Raw genomic sequence first — 14,027 nt, 5'->3', positions numbered from 1 at the left:
GCATGCGATACGCGTCAAAAAGATGCTGATTTCGGTGGAATATCGAGCCGAGGAGAAGATGAAACGTTGGAGAAATTGGTCGCGCGATATTCGAGCTCCGACTATTCGGACAAAAGCGTTTTATACGCCATTGAAAAAGGTGTGGTAACCGACTCGCAAAAGGTAGAAATATGTGCCGATCAAGTCACAGGAATCCCATCTAGGATTAATAATCGGATATCGTCGATATAGGGAAACAAGCCTCAGGCGTTTTGGAAAAAATTTCCAGCCATATATTCGGGGTGTCTAAATTAACCGACGTCGATCAAGCTGAACGGTCGAGATAACAGGCTGGCAGAGTCGATTTCGTAGCATTGGTGGCACTGGTCGAAGTAGAAAAGTTAAATTAAATTCTACGCGCCTCCCATTTCAATTCGTTTCGGCTCCACCGTCACATGTGCAATAGACGAGTCAAGCGTAACGTACACTTATGGCGGTCGTTTTCATAATCCTGCTCCCAGAGGCCTACTATAGCTTTTTACGATAATGGCTCGACTATAAAATTTTCCACAGGCGTTAGTCACTTCCTGAAACATTCTCAAGGCAGAACGCGGTTACGGATAAACGATCGACCGATTACTTTTCAGCTCGTTTACCTTTGCCCTACATTCGCTAACTACCTCTTCGATCGACATGGATCCCGCGATCGATTCCGAAAGTCTCGAATAAAAATACAGTGCGTTTCGCGTACTGCGTTTACCGGTATTCGACAGAGTCGAATACAATGGAAAAATGCATCGCTGAACGTAAATGAAACAGAAATTCGACGGTGATTCTTTAGCCCAGTCGCAGTTTACACGCGTCGATGAAACTGGAAAAAGTTCTGCCAGGCATTTCCATAATCCGGTTTCATCCCTGTTGCCGTCACATTTTTACGACCATGGCCAGCATAAAATCCCGCCCATGGAGATCTTGTTCGCTTTGCGAAACAAGAAGGGGAGAAGGTGCGAAGAGCTGTCATACGATAACTTGGAACGCGCAGGGGTCATACCAGTGGTAAAGGTCGCGCGGACATTATCCCCGGTCTGCCCTTGTAGCAAGAATAAAGGGACACGAAAGATGTATGGGAAAGAATGAGGGTCAGCTAGAAAAAACACTGTAGGAGAGACAGCAGTGACCAAGTGGAGAAAAGACGAGAAAAACGTGAACTACGAATTGCCGAGAGAAGAATGAGAAAATGCGAAAAAAGGGAGAAAGATGAAATTAATGAGACGTAGGAAAGGAGAAACCGATGGTATACAGGATGTTTCTTCATACATGAAATGTACTATGGTTGTTGTACAAGGTGTGCTATTCGGTACACGTTTCGAGGAGTTCCAACGAAATATCTCAGACTCGGAGTTTTATCGCGATACCGTGTAGCTTCCAACGGAACGTATGCTATAGCGACGACAGTTTGGTACATAATCTTAAGCACCGATCGCTTAACGACAGCGCCAGTGAAGCAAGCGAACTACGATGAATACGTCGCGTCGACAACGGAACTGTCAAAAACATTTTGACGTAACTTTTCTTCGAATTCTTTCATTCGACGTTTCCGTCGCAACTCGGGGCAAACTTACAAAAATGTTTGACACATTCGACAAAATTTTCATTGAAATTTTTATCGAGATCGCTATAAAGAAGACGTTTCGCTATCGCTAGGAAAAATCAGCAAAATGGCCGGTCGAGGAAAGGTAGTTCAAAGACTTTCCAGGCGACGTCGAGGACGTCGTTTCCCTGTCCACCACGAGTCTGACCTCTTCAGGGACGGTTGAATAATAGAGGAGAACCATCGCAACTCGAGGTCGGCCAACCTGTATCCTCGCACCCTCCTTCGAGTGCCGCTAGTCTGGGATAGTTGTGAATAACGATGCCCGAGGGAAAAGCAACCCCTTGTTGGTATCCTCGTGTTAGCTAGCACAGACCCTCTCATGATCCGACACTTCCTCTCCCACACCGCCATACTCCCATCGAAACTGATGTACAGTTCACCTTGCTTTCTATCAGCTACACTTTTCCCTTCCGTATTCCAATGCCCGGAAAATATTCTCGCCTCGATAACATCTCGAGAAGGGGTATTTATTGGAATCCACCTTTTATTTCTACACTTCCGTTTTCCATTTCGATATCGCGAGAACTCGCTTCAGCAAGGGCGAAAGGGTTGGAACTAGGAAATCGAGCGCGAACAACTTTTATCCGAGTCCGGAACAAGTCTGAAAGGAAACGACTGCCTCCTACTGTTTATCGCGCTGCTAATATTTTCTGATACGTTTCCACTTTGTTCCCTCCGTTCCCGTTCATGGTAAAGTCATAAAATATTTCGTAACATAAGCTCTAGACTGTCGAAGTCTACGATATAACTTATTTATCGATCCGAAAAGATGAGAAGCTGTCGACGCAGCGGTGTGTAGCGCACCGTAACCAATGAGATGCAAATAGTTAATTTGTGAAGGTTTGTCGGTAATATAAGCAGAGCCAGAAACAGTGGACCTAGTCGAGTTCAAAGCCACCTAGTAACCGAGCTAACCCGATGTTAATATTCCTCTCAAAAATTGGAAATGATAATAACATCGCATTGAAAATGTTAATCTGGACAGTAAAATCATCGATCATTGACCGTGTTCGCTTTCTTTTTTCTCCGCGGATATTGCGTCCAACAAATAACATCTAGATGTCTTTTACGCGTTCGCTTAATATCCAAAGTTTAATTACTGGGGTAGTGGTGCTGCTTTATTAGTGAGTCTAACGATAACACTGTTCACAACGCTAAACGAGCACGATAAAACAATACTACAACATATATAGATAGATAGAAGGAAGAGAGGTGCAAAGCCAAGAGCAGGGCAGCCAGTCGGGTGTCTGACACTACATATTTGCTCGAGAAGACAAAAGGAACTGGTTGCTCGGAAATGGTGCCGAACTATAGAAGTGGATGAGCAAGAAGAGTAAGAGGGTGGAAAACTTAACAATACCCTCAGGCCGATGTGGCACGCAGAGGAGGACTAGAGAGATTGAAAGGGAAAATGCCGAGAGAAGGAAAGGACCAAGTGCCACTAAAAGTGTCATCCCTCATTCTCGCTACGATTTAGTCGCTTGTAAAACCAGACAGAGGCCTTCGTGCATACGGGTTCCTTCGAAAGCAGGGTGAAGGGGTAGGTGCACATCTGTATATATAGGTACGCGCGAAACGAACAAAGTATCGCGCTACTGGCCATTTTCTTCCGCAACACCTCCAACTTTCGCGGGCACTCGGCCAACCTGCCATTTCTTCGCGAGTTCCGAATCCTCTCTCGACACCTACAAAATTATCGCAGCTCGCTGCCCGTTTTGCAATTCCCAAAGGATTCGTGGAAATGCAGAAAGGATACTTATTTTCCTAGGGAAATACTGGCGAACGGAGACCGAGTGGCTTTACGAAAATCCACTGGAGACATTTCAAAGTGCTTTATGGTTATTCGTCGCATATATATTCCCTCTCGTTCGCTACTTCGCGAACGAATTTTTGGATACTTTTAATGGATCTCTCTCCCTCTCTTTCTCTCTCTCTCTCTTCCTGAATATATATTTTCTTCCCCTTCGATAACGATCAAGAAAACCATGGGTTACTCAGAAAGTTGACACTTCCTGGAATCCTTTTATCAGAAGAGCTATCGTTCGAGACGAGTATCTAAAAATTGTGAGATTTTGTATAATTTGTCTCATTTGTGAAACTTTTGCTAACGATTGAAGGGAAAGCTCGTACCAGATACCACTGGTATTCACTACCACGAGACCGCAAACGGTAAAGAAGGCAACAACCAAAGATCGTGATTACCTCGAGAGAGCGCAAACGCGAAAAAAGCGCACAGCCTCGTTGCGGTAATTAAGTAAGAAATTGTAGTTCCTTGGAAACACAACTACGCTGTTGTGCTTTCAATTATCGTTTTCGTAGCAAGAAATGACCGCGAACCGCGACTTTCGGGACTTGCGACCACGTTACACCCAAAAAGAGCGAATTGCCTTTCTCAACACGTATAATCGCGCTCCAATATTAACGATACGCTGTAAGCATTCCAACACCAAACGGAATATAAAGTAAGCCGTATCGCGTGGAGTTTTGATACATTTGCGGCTTCACGCTTAATAACTTTCACATGGACGAAAAGAAGAAACAATGAATGACGAGCGGCGAATAAACGTGGACAAAGCAATACTTAACTAGCAGCAAGTAAAAGAACTATTTTATCTAGTGTTCTCGTAAAATAAATAGGTACACAAAAACGCGATCTAACGAGTAGATCGTGAAAATTTGTCTCTTTCGTGAATACGATCTTCGATACGACGCCGTTGCTCGTCAATGTCACTCTCGACGGGCTTCGTACAACTACGAGATCACGCTACCACGAAGTACATAAACTTTGCATATTGTATGTACAACGCGGGAAACTTGCGACGCACTTAGAAAACTCTGAGAGACTTGGTTCGAGAACCACTTCGATTCCATTCTTCCGATTATGCCGTTATATGCATTAAGCGTACAAAAATTGAATACATTCAAGATTTGCATAGACTTCTATCCCTCTCCTATTACCATAATTTGTAAAAGTCAAATTATAATTTCATTCCAACTTTTAATGCAGTTCTTTGCATTCGTTAAACTTGGTTTCTTCGAGATCAACGAAATATATAACTTTCGCGTGGCGTCGTGTTGCAGAATTACAAAAGAATTGCGACAGAAACTTTTATCGTAATAACGCGTCACCTTGTACTCGTCCTCCGCTTATACCACTACTTTGTTATCTAACCATGCTATTATTCGACAATTACCATTTGGAAACTAGCGCGAGTAAATTTCGATCCGTAATTGATGAAAATCCATTCTTAAAGGGAGCGCTGTGCATGGACTTTCTTCCTTTCCCGAATTGCTACGTTGAAGATCGTAAGAAGCAATGGGAACAACGACGAGAGTGAGAGTCAGTCTTTAGAAAGTACTTACTCGCGATAACAAAGGAAAAAAGTGGGCGGTATAATAGTGATTTCCATCAGGGGACGTTTAAACTACCGAGCAAGGATGTCTGCTCTTCCAACGGCGACAACAGAACCGAGACACCCTCTGCGAAAGAAGAGGGGGTGACTGCAGGATCCACAGGGGAAGCAGACGATGAGCAACAGAAGGGTGGAGGGATATTTCCAACGGTCGACTTATTCAAATGAGCCGATAGATTGAGCCACGAAGGTGCCATTTGTTTCTTTCTTCGAGTAGTCTCGCTCGTATTCCCCTGCTGTGACTTCCCCGTCCGAACTAAAAATGATGTTACGGTAGCTGGCGCAGGATCCAACGATCTTCAAATCGTTGTTCCACGTATTTTAGCAAAAACACAAAACTGGTTCGTACATTTTGTTTCAGCCGCTTAAATCGCATTCATCGGACATAATGTATGTATTACGTGGTGTGTTCGCGCCCGAAAATGATCGTAATTCGGAGAACATGCCGTGACAAAAAATTAGCTTTTAATCAAATTTATTCAAGCCAGTATTCTTCTTTTTACGATAAACAGGGATGCTTTAAATAGCATTCGATACAGAGAAAAACGGTGGAGCTGTCGGTAGCACTAACGAGGTTGAACAGGTCACGCGGTTCAAAACAAGTTCGAAAGGAAAGGAAGAAAGTAAAAGGTTGCAGCGGACTAAAGGAGCATACCCTCCGATTTTCCGCGTCATTTGTCCGCATCCGACACGATAGGAAATTTTCTCGGGTTCGGTTGTGATACGAGACGAGGGGGAAAATCACTCGACCAGAGTGGAATCGGCGCGTCCGCAATAATGCTGCTGAATGTTACGTACACACATACTCCTCCCCCTCTCCCTCTCTCTCTCTCCGTTTCGCACGTCTTACTTCCTCTTTCTCTATCAACCTCTTTCTCTATTAACCTCTTTCCTCTATCAACCTCACTTCCCCCATATCGCGCGGTAATTTCAATGCCTCTATTCGTTTCTTCTCTCTTTATTCTTGTTCCGCGTGTCAAACGTGCGCCGCGAACATAGAAATCAACGCGGAAACAGAGTTGCCTCCCACCATTTTCCCCCCTATTGTTTGTTTCTTGCCCAGTAGCCTCAGTAGTGACTTGGAATGGAAGTTGGTTGCTGTTGTCGATGCAAAGACATCACCAGATAACGAGCTGTTTGTACCCAACGATCTAGAAAATTTTAATCACCTGCTCATCGAACAACGAACAAATTGTTGGGATTAAAATCCCCAGCAAGGACAAGCCAATTCCTGCAACTTTTACTACAAGGCTCGTTGTCTCCGTTCTTCTGGCTCATCTATTCACTGAACGGATGAATTGCTTTGACAGAGAGAAGAAAGAAATAGGAAAGCACGTAAAAAACCCTGTAGAAAACGGATCAACAACGATGGAACACCGAACGAGAGACCTTCTGATTCGGTTTCCGATCCCTGAGAAACCACATCCTCGATAATATAATAAGACACCGCTGTGCTCTTCCTCGTGAAATATACACGAAATTTTCTCCAACCTTATTCCTCCGTTAAAAAAAGTAAGAGAAGAAAATAGCTCGAGACACTGCGTTACCACGAAGAAGCCATGCTTCTATGCCGGAAGCGGTCAGCCGCTATCTAAACACACACATGTTTCAGTCGCGCATCTGGAACCCGCCAGTACGTCTACCTGGTACACAAGTAACTTTACACCAGCCGTAAAGAAGGCTAAAAAACGGGACTAAGTTCTCCACTGACCCTGAAGAAAAATCTCCTATTTGCGGCAAACCTCGAACACGCGAATTCCTCCCTCTACCGCGTCGGATTCTCTTTTATTCCAAAATATTCCTTTTTTTTTATTATACTTACTTTGAAGCAGTATTAGAGCAAAATGTATATACATAAAAGTAATTACAGCGAACGTATTACTTCAATAGATATCAAGACTGAAACGCGAAATCGATAAAGGTTCAAAAGCTTTACGACCTTTACAGCGCAACCCAGATCCTTGTACTAGAATAGAAACGCGCGATTGATTTCATTATTTGCTCGAACTACTGAATCAGTCTCGTCTTTCCTTCGTGGAAAACCTGGCCTCCTTTTGTCTCGATCGTTTAGTCGTATTTAATGAGAAATCTCAGCTATTCTACGATCGGGGTCGAGCGTTCCATCCCTTACATGAAAACCTGCCAAAGAACATGCTACCACAGCCTCCCGATAAAGTTTCTACCTTATAGCCCGGCTCAGAACCGGGTAAACTTTTCCTCTGGAACAAGAAATTGACCCAAGAGTGCCACATACATGTGAAGGAATTACATACCGAAGAAATGAAAAATTACTTTCCAATCGCTGATCGAATTGCTAAGGAAATAATTTCCGACATGATCAAACGCATTCTTGCAAAGCAACAAATGAAAATTTATTCCATCTTGAATTAATCGAAGAGGCTAATGACCTCGATCTCAATGACATCCGATCGTGAGAGATAGACGGGTAAAGAAAAGTGAAACAGAAATGACAGCAGATCTACGTCGAGACAGCCATTCACCTCCAACCTACTTTGCGTCACCTTCCTCGCCCAGTGCACGCTTCCTTCTCAACTCCGCTAAGAAGTCGCTTTCTGGCCCGTAAAAGTGAATGCATAAAAGTGCGCGTCATGAATGTATAAAACAAGAGATAAACCTATCATGGAATATTTTTGCTTACGCCTTTCCTCCTGACCATTTGCATAGGATACACATTGGATTATTCTTTCTCTCTCGCTCCCTCCGCTTTCTATTTCTCACTTTCGTCTCCTTTAGACGCAGTGAAGCGACACGATACTTTTGCTCGTGCATGTATCGAATTTCGCGCGCATATCGACGTCCTTACCTACGTCGATCCTACGCCACCAATGGTTCCGTCCAGAACATCGAGTCGAGACGATTCTATCCGAGAAGGCTGCATATGCGACGCTCCTTTGACAATTTACTCGACATCCGATTCGCGAAACTTATTGGTACTCTCGTTTCTCCACGCTCCGGGGTGTTTCATCGAGTTGGAAACTGTCTGGGGAGTCGTTTTAAGCGCGACGTGCACTTAGCTTCGGATAAGTGCAATTTTCTGCCATTTCTTTGACTTAACCTTACCCTTGCTCCGATCCAAGCGTGGCGCAACATACGTAGCAACGACATTATATCGCGAGAAGATTCATTTCTTAAAGGAACACCGCTTTGTACTTTATCGATCCAATGGGTTTCAGCTTCAAGACAAATTTCCACGTAATGGTATGTTTTGGCTTTGCCTTTGTCTTTCAATTTTTGGCAATTTCTAATTCCAAAGATCTTTCATTTGTATGAAGAACCGCGGTTTAAACGCTCGGCGTTCATACTGTCCTTCCGTTTTAACGACAGCGAATACTTTCTAGTCACACGAACCTCTATAATTGCGAAATATTATATACATAATTGATCGATCTTTTCTAAAACGATGTATTTTCTAAGCAAGATCTCAGTTTTTCAGCGAGGAGAACTTGGCTCGAACGCGGCGGTGCTGTAAAACGGCAAACGAGACGCTTCAAGGGCTGGGTGCACTTAGCTCTAAAAGAGCTCCATTCCGCACCCTTTCCTGCATCATCTCCCAGTCGGTACAAGCATACCCGTATCCCTTACGCAGAAATGTAATATGTGCATACACCAGACGTGCCGTGAATAACACGAGATTTTCCACATGCGAGTCTTCGCAAAAATATCCTCACGAATGGGCATTACTTGTTACTTCACACTATATCGACTGCTGCTCTTGGCTTGTTCATAAATTTCTAAAATTAGATACTAAAAGTGCCATCTTGCTTTTTCAAGCTTTTATCAATGTCTCGCAATTTGTCGGTCAGTGAGGAGGGGGCAAAGTTCCAATACCTCACGTAAAACAAGTCGAAAATATACAACCGAAGAAACGACGAGAATGGATTTAAATTTCGCTCATCTTTCTTAAGTTTTCCCTATTCATTTTCGCTGGGGTTCCTTTGTTCGAGCAGTAACCGGAATATTGACAGCAGTTGAATAAACTAAACGATAAGATTTCGCCATCGCGATCGACTTAACAGAAACTCGTTGCTGCCAACTGCGAGAGAGCCGCTCTCGACGACATCAGCCGGAGGATTGTAAAATATGAACAAACGAGAGAAAGAGAGAACAGAAGTTCGCTTTCGTATTTTATATATACCGTGGTTTTCGTATGCTATATAAAGTTCGCTTTATCTACAACGGTCGCGTACTTGCGCGTAGCGAAGCGACGAAGCAAAGGATCGAGATGTAAACTCGGAAGGTTCGTCGATGGGAATGGGAGTAACGTTGCTGGAGTGGTGGTTTAACTGTTCGCTCAGGGAAGTGAATATAAAGATATTCCGGTGAATATAGCGTACGATCGCTGAGCGAGTCGTTAAATTAAATCCAAGCCATCCAGAGAATTTTAGCTTCGTATCGCGATCTCGCGAATTCCAGTGGAACGTCGAAAACGCTTTACGCCAGTAATATAAACGGTATTATTAACACGCCTCAGGCCACTGTTGCCGACCTATAAGTTTACAATTAGAGCTGCTTAAATTCGCGAAAGTTTTCGACATGCGGAAGCCAACCATTCTTCCGCCTTTCCGCGGTAGAAATACCGAGGGAGAATAGCACTCTCGCGATTGAGAACACATGTTTCCGCGTGCATCGGATTCTCGACAGAAGTAGCTACTGTACGGCATGCGAGAAACGGCAACGAAGTTGGAAAAAGCTCGATGAAAAGAGAGATGAATCATCATCGAGCATTGAGCGGAAGAGCGTCAAGTTGCGTGACGAATTTCCGAAATGAATCGGGTCGACGATATCATGGTAGATCGCGGATCTGTCGTGAATTGTTGAAGTGATCGTCACTTCTGAGAAAACTCTACATCTGGTCTTCGGTTTCTCAAGAGCCTAAGGTCATCGATAGCGCGTAGACAAAAGAATGCGTCGAGGAAAGACGATAAGCGGTACACGTGCGACGTTGGTTTCGGCAGTTGTCTTTAGTCTGAGGGTAACGTTGCTAGCGAGAGGATCTGGATCGGCTTACATAGTACCACATATTTTGTAATTTACTATTCACAATATATATACTTTCAATACCTTGCAGTTTGCCCACGCATTTCTTTAATTCCATCCACTGAATAACCTTAACATGAATGAATTTCAGGAATGTCACGGGAGGAATTGAAAGAGTCGGAAAAATCAGCGTGTAAAACGATCAAGGCCATCATCCTACCGTCGCACACATCAGCCAGGTATAGGCGTTTCCAAGCTTTCCTCGCGTCTCCTTCTTGGGATCAACCGATCGTTCTGCACCTTCCTCGTATATTCGACACAATATAGTTCTACTTTAATATATCACCGGTATTATCGACTGCTGCGGAACGCGACAAAGAAAGAACGCCGGGAGAAAAATCGACGTGCGCTGGAACGAACAGAAGTGACGGGGAATGCAACGATGAACCGAAATCGACAAAGACTTCGGGAAAGACCCGTTTCGCGATAAAGAAATGGAAGGAAAGCAATATCGATGAACCTTCCATCTTCAGGATTTCCCTTGCTTCGGTGAATGCTAAAAAGACAAGGCAATAACGTGCGGATGAATATGAGTTGCTGTAAATTCTGGCGTGTAAGTCCATGCACTCTAAGGGTACCAGAAGATAACAATTTTTGATCTTGTCCTACTTTGGCATCGTTCAGCAGAAAGGAAAGAAAATTTTGGCAGAGAAGCATTCGAAAGCGGAGAAACCCTACGATAAATAATAAAATTGTGCGTACATAACGTGCTGGTTGTCGCGGATTTTAACGGTGGTACCATAACGCCGTGACGATAGTGAAGAATGAACAAGCTATATCGACAATTCGATACACCTGCTTGCTCGAAACACAGAATACCGTTCCTTCAGCTAAATTGTTAAAATTCGTTTAAATTTATGTTCAGTCCTTTGAAAGATTCACCTAATCTACTGAACAGAAGCCAAGAGTCCCAGAGAAAGGTAAAATAATTTAGCATGATTTGAAAGCGTGAAACGTAGAAGTACAACGAAATGGCAAAACAGCTAAACGCAGTTACAGGAATAGTCGAGCATGATTTGAACGCTAAATTTACTCGATGCTGATATCGTGCAGTACTTCATCTACATCTAAATGGGCCTATTCTTCTTTTCATCTGGAGAGCGTGTCTATTTACACCAAAAGAACATCCTGGCAATGCAGGCTTGATTTCAATTAAACTCGCCAACTCTACCGAGATTTTTTCGCCTACCTCATCTCTGATGCTTGTATTCATCATGACGGTAGGCAACTTGTTCGTATGCGAATAGTACGATGCAGTAAAAATATGTTTGTCTTGTTTCTTTTTTATCCTAGATGTTGGCGAACGAGGTAGGAAAATAAGAACCAAAGAAAACGAATAAACGCATCGCGATCAAGTTAGAGGTAAATTTTGTCAGTGACGAGTACAAATATGTGAGATACAACATAATTTTAAAGTAAGGTTGAACCTATGTTTGTGCAGAATGTTAAATTCTTTGGAAAAAGATAAGGGATCTAAATGGCGAAAAAAGCGGAATGTATCAAAGTGGACGACAAAACCTCGATGTAGGTAGGTTCCTTTGGTTCGATACATCCCTTACTCTGAACTGAGACGAGTTTTTCCATTGCAATGCGGAGGCGGTACGGAGACGTAAAAGCAAGCAAGTGAATAGTTGAAAATTACAGTGAACTCGTCCGTGAGAAGGAATGCTAACTTCTCCTCCGCTCTCCGTATCCTCTTCTTCTCCGCTTTCCTTTCTTCGTGCTTTTTTTTCTCCTCGTAAAGAATCTTCCAATCACCGTGACAGATACGACCGACTTTGATAACACGTTCGAATACGAGAGTGCACTTTCAACCAGAAGTACGTCAAATTCTTTCTCGTCAATTATGCCATAACGAAATTATCCATGTGCACGCATGCTTATACATTAGAAAAACGTACGAACGGTTAACTTTAAGTAGAAAACTTTTTGTGTTGCCGTGGATATTACGGTAATTCAACAGACGCTGATTATTCCAAATTTTTTACAAACACGTGGTTTATAGTTTACAATCGTAACCATAATGTATAGAAGAAAGAAACTTACTGATTCGCGTAGCTCCGACTCGTCGACGAATCTCTCCGCTAGCGGTTTAAAATCTGAAACACAAAAGAAGTCTGCAATACGTACGAAGTCTGTAGACGTACTACATATAAGTATATGTTCCAAATATTAATCGGTACATATTTATTATTATCGCGAAGGAAAACCGAGAAACCTTTCGTTTCTGCCAGTCGCAATTGAAACATTGTCCATTGTCTGCAATAATCGTAGCAACGTCCTTTAAGTTTCTTCTCGAGCATCCAACTGATTAAAACTCCCGCTTTTAGTCCGAGTTTCCTGCACAACCTCAAGATACGCTTGGCCTTTTGAGGACAGAGTACATTACCCAGGAATAATTTTACATCTCAAACGTTCGCAAAGATGCGCGAATAATTAGAAAGGAAACTTGATATTCGAGGGAAAGAGGAAAGAAAAAACGACACAGAAGAAACCGACTCGAGATGATTTCATCGCTTTAACCGGTGTAAAACAGATGATTAGTCGACTTGCGTACAAAAAGAACATTATGTCTTGTTGTTAATTAATTTTTCTTTTCATATAAAGCCGTTTGAAGCTTTTTAGTAACCACGAGACAGGAAACGCGCAATTTCGCGGCAGAGATTCTTGTGAAAACAATCGATATATTCAGACACTATTAAATTTGTTAAATTATCTTAGAGTATTTAAATATTTATCGAAATAACGAATCATCGAGAATTCTACGAGCATGGTGAAAAGAATCTTCCATTTTATCGATGATTATTTTAATTCGCTAGAGAAAAACATGTACAGGGTGCGCCGTTAGAATTCGGACAGAATTCAATTTGTAGTTCCCACCATATTAGAATTCAGATGTTTGTGCTGATTGACTCTGAAGTTAGTTAAATATGTCAATAAGTCTTCTATAACCTCAAAATGACAGAACTCGTTAAGCAAAACCCGGAATACGATAGAAGAGCGGCGATTATAGAAAGTCTTCGCGCCGGGAGAACGCCGGTCGAAATTATAAAATTCTTTAGCTACCCAAGATCGACGGTATACGACATTGCTAAGAGATACGCAGCCTCAGAGTGGTTCGAGAAGGGTTCTCCTTCTCCGGCGAGAAAAGTTCAGGTTAGGGAAAAATCAACAAGGACGCCAGAAATTATTCAAAGGGCCCAAGACATGATTTTGGAAGATCCGGGAACTTCTCTCCGAAAATTAGCCTCCGTCTTGGGGGTGAGTGAAACGATTGTCCGTCGAATAGCTCAAGAGGATCTTAGATATGCCTCCTACGTTCTCAAAGTCCGTCAGATGCTCTCCGAGGCCGCCAAGCTTAAAAGATTTGCCCGTTGTCATTTGATTCTGTGTTCGTTAAAACACGAAGCTGCTCCTAACAGTCCCGACCTAAACCCATTGGACTATTACGTGTGGGGCGTTATCGAGAGACAAACTAATAAATGCAGGCACCCCAACGTCAACTCCCTACGAGCTGCTATCGAGTCAGAATTCGCGACAATTAAACGCGACCAGTTGAAGTCAGCGTGCTCGCGCTTTAGAGCAAGAATAGAGCAGGTCATAGAGGCAGAGGGTGGTTACATAGAATAAAAGTTCTCAGCAAGGACCCTTTAAATGAGATATAACAACATTTTCATGTGTTTTTGTGTATTGACTTAAATAAACAACTTTCTGCACAAAACTTCTTTTGTCCGGATTCTAACGGCGCACCCTGTATATATAGCAGGTTTTGTTTCCGTATGATAAAAAGGCACGCATGTCAAAAAAGCATAAAATGTCATTAATACGAAGGATACATTAAGAACGGCGAAGAATATGTAAAGTATCTGCTTTCGTTTGTTGTTGATTGCCACTGGCTCTTCATAGTTTGTCTCTCTTGTTAA

The 14,027-nt window shown here is 42.9% G+C and overlaps 1 protein-coding gene across 18 annotated transcripts in view; it reads right to left on the bottom strand.

Moving 5' to 3' along the window:
• The window catches only part of LOC132910180 (protein turtle-like), a 160,609-nt gene that overhangs the window by 118,164 nt on the left and 28,418 nt on the right, over positions 1 to 14,027 (bottom strand). For 17 of the 18 annotated variants that reach the window (XR_009658705.1, XM_060965723.1, XM_060965717.1 and 14 more), the window contains exon 2: positions 12,151 to 12,203. The gene's annotated coding sequence lies outside the window, so the exon portion shown is untranslated. Of the gene's footprint in view, positions 1 to 12,150; positions 12,204 to 12,322; positions 12,347 to 14,027 lie in introns of those variants that run through there. The other variant, XM_060965718.1, reaches the window with a different exon arrangement.

The sequence above is a fragment of the Bombus pascuorum genome, chromosome 8 (assembly GCF_905332965.1).
Source record: "Bombus pascuorum chromosome 8, iyBomPasc1.1, whole genome shotgun sequence".
Lineage (NCBI taxonomy): Eukaryota > Metazoa > Arthropoda > Insecta > Hymenoptera > Apidae > Bombus > Bombus pascuorum.
This window is presented reverse-complemented; position numbering and strand designations above follow the sequence as displayed.